This window comes from Nylanderia fulva, unplaced genomic scaffold (genome assembly GCF_048542155.1).
Source record: "Nylanderia fulva isolate GAGA-0341 unplaced genomic scaffold, ASM4854215v1 Scaffold1294, whole genome shotgun sequence".
NCBI lineage: Eukaryota > Metazoa > Arthropoda > Insecta > Hymenoptera > Formicidae > Nylanderia > Nylanderia fulva.
This window is the reverse complement of record NW_028189512.1, coordinates 9,275-14,274: the sequence shown is the minus strand read 5'-3', so window position 1 is coordinate 14,274 and position 5,000 is coordinate 9,275. Positions and strand designations below refer to the sequence as shown.

Here is a 5,000-nt window from a genome sequence, read left to right as displayed (position 1 = left end):
TTCGTGACGACGCGAGAGAAGACTAACGCCCGCTCCCGGTTGCCGCCCCACTTGCCGCTGACGGCAGAGTATAGGCTCGACGCTTTCAGCGCCATCCATTTCAGGGCTAGTTAGCTTCGGCAGGGTGAGTTGTTACCACTCCTTAGCGGATTCCGACTTCCATGGCCACCGTCCTGCTGGTCTTTAGCAACCAACGCCTTTCATGGTGTCCCATGAGCGTCGAGTTGGGGCGCCTTAACTCTGCGTTTGGTTCATCCCACAGCGCCAGTTCTGCTTACCAAAAATGGCCCCCTTGTCACTCCTGACCTTAGAGCTCGTTGGCTTTGTTTCATATTCAAGAAAGCCCGAGATCTCACCCAGTTTTAAAGTTTGAGATAGGTTGATTTCGTGTTCGCGCCCCAAGTCCCTTCTAAATCATTTTCGCTTTTACCCATATGAGACTTCCGCGCGCGTTCCGTTCGGACACGGCCGGTGCCAGCTATCTGAGGGAAAATTCTGAGGGAACCAGCTATTAGATGGTTCGATTAGTCTTTCGCACCTATACCCAGTTCGACGATCATTTGCTGCGTCAGAATCGCTACGGACCTCCATCAGGGTTTCCCGCGGACTTCGCTGACCCGCATAGTTCCCATCTTTCGTGTCCCAGTGGTACTGCTCTGGGTGGCCTTCTCTCGCGATGAGAACAGACTCCCCCGGTAGTGCGAGGGGCCCGCATCGCGACGCGCCCATCCTCCCTATGTTCGACGTCCAGGGCCGACCTTAACTTTCTTACGCCTTAGGGTTTCGCGAAAGTCCCAAATGACTCGCGTACATGTTTAGACTCCTTGGTCCGTGTTTCAATACGTGTCCTAAGAGTAACCCAAAGCATTAGCGGTCCGCCGCCGTTATCGTTCCTCACCCGCGAGACCGCGGGAGACGTGTTTTCGCAGGACCTGTCGAAGGTGTACCGTACTGTAACCAACAGCGGGCCAGGACCGGGGGACGGCTCCAAGTCCGTACTCTTTCTCCGAGTACAATTGGCGCGCCAGCTACGTGGTCCTAGCGTGGTCTCTTACACGCACGTTGTACTTAGCCTGCGGCTATATGGCTTCTGCAGAGTGGGTGAGCACACACGGGGGTCCTATCATCGCATTGTCGTTCCCGGCTGGTCCGCGTGATATGGTCGGTGCGTTGTCGAGCCTATTTTTGTTGTTATATAGTAGATAGTGTGGGAGGTAAGTTGTTTGGATAGATGTGGGGGTAGGTGTCAGGATGTGGGTCTGTGAATAGTTTCTGAAACTACCCTATGGTAGTAATGTTTTTCGTCGCGGACTGCTGCAGTTAGAAGAGTGAGTTCACTACCGTGGCTTTTCGCAGACAGACCCCTGCCCCTCTCCACCCCCCGCTTCTCCTCTCTCCCGTGCTAGTGGTTCGCCTGTTGATTTCGGGCGTTCATTATGGCACGAGATTAATATGATTGAGTCATAGAGTTGGAAGCAGCTTGTCGGGGTTGTGTGGGCTAGGGGGTAGTGAGATTGACTGGGAAGGAGGGCAGGAGGTGGTGGGGCCGATCTGTGTTTTGGGGATACGGCTTTTGGAAAAATTACGCGTGAGCTAATCTCTGGGCTACATCGGTTTGCTATTGGACAGAATGTGTTTTGACATGGATTGGAGTCCTGGATACTCCCTGTTGCACCAGAAAGTGTGTAGGGGGGAGGGACACGAGTACCACGGAAGAGTGGTGAGTGGGGGGGTGTTCAGGTGAAATATGGGTGAAGGCTCTAGGGGGCTTTGTTCTGGGGTGCTACCTATTTCTGTGCTTCGGAAATATCGTGGCTTGAGGCGGTTGTCTACTTGGGGAAAGTGCACGACGACGAGCGCCGGACATACTGCGTCACTGGTACGTGCCCGTCGAGCGCAGATTCCACAAGTGTCCCCTGGTATTTAGTTAAAGTTTCGATCGGGATGGTAAGAAGGTGTCAGCTACCTTTGGTCCCAAGACCCGGTAAGATGACGCAAGAAGGGTGAGGGTAGGAGTCGACCGGGGGTCGAGTCACTACCGGATGCCTCTCCTGTGGCCTACTTCCCATATGGAATTCACAGCCTCTTCCTGCTGTCGTTGCTAGTCGGTCGGCGCTTTTCCTTGCTAACTCGTTTGGGGTGTAGTTTTTTGTCGGCGGTTCTATGATAGGGTTCGTCGGCCGTGTCCTTTCCCTTTATTATCCCCTTCGCAAGGTCTGGTGTTTCCCTGATCGGATGGTCATCAAGAGTCAAAGTTCTTTTCAACTTTCCCTCACGTACTTGTTCGCTCTCGTTCTCGTGGTCCGTATTTAACCTTAGATGGGAATTTTACCACTCACCAACTCCCTTAGAGCTGCACTCTCAAGCCACCCGATCTAGGAGAGATCCTCCCGAGGCGCGCCACCGGTCGCTACGGGCCTGGCAACCCCTAGTAACGGGCAAGTGGCCCCCCCTTCAAGATGGACTTGGACGCGACGCTGCACCTGCTCGGGATAAGCGGATCCTCCAAGGTGCACCACATTTCCGTGCTGCGGAAACCGCGGGAAATTCTTTGGCTGGGGGGCTCGTTTTCCTGTGCTCGCTTGCCGCTACTAAGGAAATCCTGGTTAAGTTTCTTTTCCCTTCTTTTCCTTCCTCCGCTTATAATATCTTAAATCAGCGGGTAATCGTCGCTCTCTGAGTCGTCGCATAGTGAGGTTTTCGTAACCGTTTGCCTCCTCCGCGTCGCTTCATCGTGCGTCTCTCCTCTAATGATATATTACGTTTGTTGCTCCCTTCGCGCGCGCCCTTACTCTAAAACCCAAAATTTTTCCTCGGGGTCTCGCGTAACACAAAGAAATTTTTGGGAAAACAAACACGCTCCCCCCCTTAATTCGCGCAGCAAATTTTCCCCGCTTGTGCGCTTCTCCTCCTCATTATTATTATTATTTCGGTGTGTCATTTCAGACGACGCCAGGATTTGCACTGGGGGCCGGTCGGCGCGGCACAAAACACCTCGGGCAACGTCCAAACGATCGCTCGTACGCCCATTGTAAGCGTTGCACAGGGCACAGGCGCGCGCGCGCCATTCTCTGGTCGCCGCGTCGTGGCCGTGCGCGCTTTTCGGGCGCAAGCAGTTTAGGGGTACTAAAAAGACCCTCACCAGGCGTGGTCCGGAAAATTGTATCCGTGGACCGCAATGGGCGTTCGAAATGGGCGATGTTCATGTGGGCCTGCAGTTCCAATTGACGCGCAAATTTTCTGCGTTCTTCATCGACCCACGAGCCAATATCCACCGTTCAGGTAATCGTTCGAAAAATTTTTTCGTTTTGCGAAGAAAAGCGCTTCTCGTCAAAAACCCTCGTGGTCTCTTCTCTCGGACAGAGAGAAGGGAAAATCGTGGTGGCTCTTTTGATCACCTGTCCGCGCGCGGACCGCCGCCGAAAGGGTGCGGCCAAAGATAGAGTTGTGTGTTTTCTCGTTCGGAGCGTCTCTCCCGCAACGGAGAGCCGGGGGAAGCTCTTTGAAGAAACCGTTGGACCACACAGTTGACAGATTGGTCGAAATATCATCGATCCCTTCTCTGTGTTATATATAATTATAATAATATATGGGGGTCCCTCTCGCTCGGGCACTCGCGGGCGCACACCGTGTGTTCTCGGCACCTTGACCGCTTCCCCGCGACAAAAGGGAGGGCGCGCGTCGACGAACGTCGTGGGGTGCTGCACACACGCGTGCGCGAGCATAGGTTCCACCGTTCGCGCTCAACGCCGAATCGACGCTCTTTTGTGTGGTGGCCGGAGATGGCACACACCGAGCGTGATCGCGAAGCGTCTCGCTCCGAATCGTCGTCGAACACCGCCGGCGCGCTGCTTGCTTGCCGACTACTTCGTCAAGAGGCGCGACGGGGGTCCGTCGTTATATCAAAACACAACAACAAATTCCGTCGAATCCGTTATTTTCTTTTTCTCTGAGAGCGCCTTTTCAGCGCGTCCATTCAGTCGCCGACTCTGGCAGCGCGCGTCTCTCCCAAAAGAGAGGACCTCACGCAGAGCAGGACCTCCGGGAACTTTTAATGATCTTCCCAGGTTCACCTCGGAAACCTTGTTACGACTTTTACTTCCTCTAAAAATCAAGTTTTGGGCATTTCCCGGCAACATCGGGAAGCCGGACTTGCCGCGCACTAGTCCGAAGACCTACTAATCATTCAATCGGATAGCGACGGGGGTTGTACAAAGGGCAGGGGCGTAATCACGCGAGCTTATACTCGCTTACTGGGGAATTTCCCCGTTCTGGGAAAAATTGCAAGCCCCAAACCCAGAAAAAGGAGGTTCACGGTTACCCGGGGCCCTTTTGGCCAGGGGGAAAACACGCTATTTCCTTTAGTGTACGCGCGTGGGCCCAAACTCTAAAAGGGGATCACAGCCTGTTATTTTCATCTCTGGGCTAAACCCCCTTCCCCCCTAAAAGATTTTTTTTGTACGTTGGTAGTAAAAAACCCGCCAGCCCAACCGGGGCCTTCGCGATACCTAAGGGTACGCCATTTTCAGGGTAGGTCTCGTTCGTTACGGAATTAACCCAAAAAAATCGCTCCCAACTAAAACGGCCATGCACCCCACCCACCAATCAAAAAGAGCTATCAATCGTCCAAACCTTCCCGGGGTTTTGGGCCCGGTGGGTTTCCCGTGTTGATCAAAATTAGCCGCAGGCCCCACTCCTGTGGGGCCCTTTTGTCAATTCCTTTAATTTTTACTTTGCCACCAACTTCCCCCCGAACCCAAAAGTTTTGGGTTTTCCCGGGAAGCGCCCCGCCCTCATCAGGGAACTTCGGCGGGCGCTAGCGGCATCGTTTTGGTTGAAATAGGGCGGTATCGATTGCCTTCGAACCCCCCTAAATTTCGTTCTGATTAAAAAATAGGGAGAGAATGAGAGCGTTGCGGAAGTGAGTGAATGCTTTAGAGATAAAATTGGGGGCGAACTCCGTAATTCCTTTTTCGGAGACAACAAATTTTTAAAGGGGT

At 53.4% G+C, this 5,000-nt stretch overlaps 2 pseudogenes; both read right to left on the bottom strand.

Annotated features, from left to right (window-relative positions):
- The window catches only part of LOC146724486 (large subunit ribosomal RNA), a 5,795-nt pseudogene extending 3,110 nt beyond the window's left edge, over positions 1-2,685 (bottom strand).
- A 447-nt stretch (positions 2,686-3,132) lies between these two features.
- LOC146724485 (5.8S ribosomal RNA) lies at positions 3,133-3,286 on the bottom strand (annotated as a pseudogene).
- Positions 3,287-5,000: the final 1,714 nt, after the last annotated feature.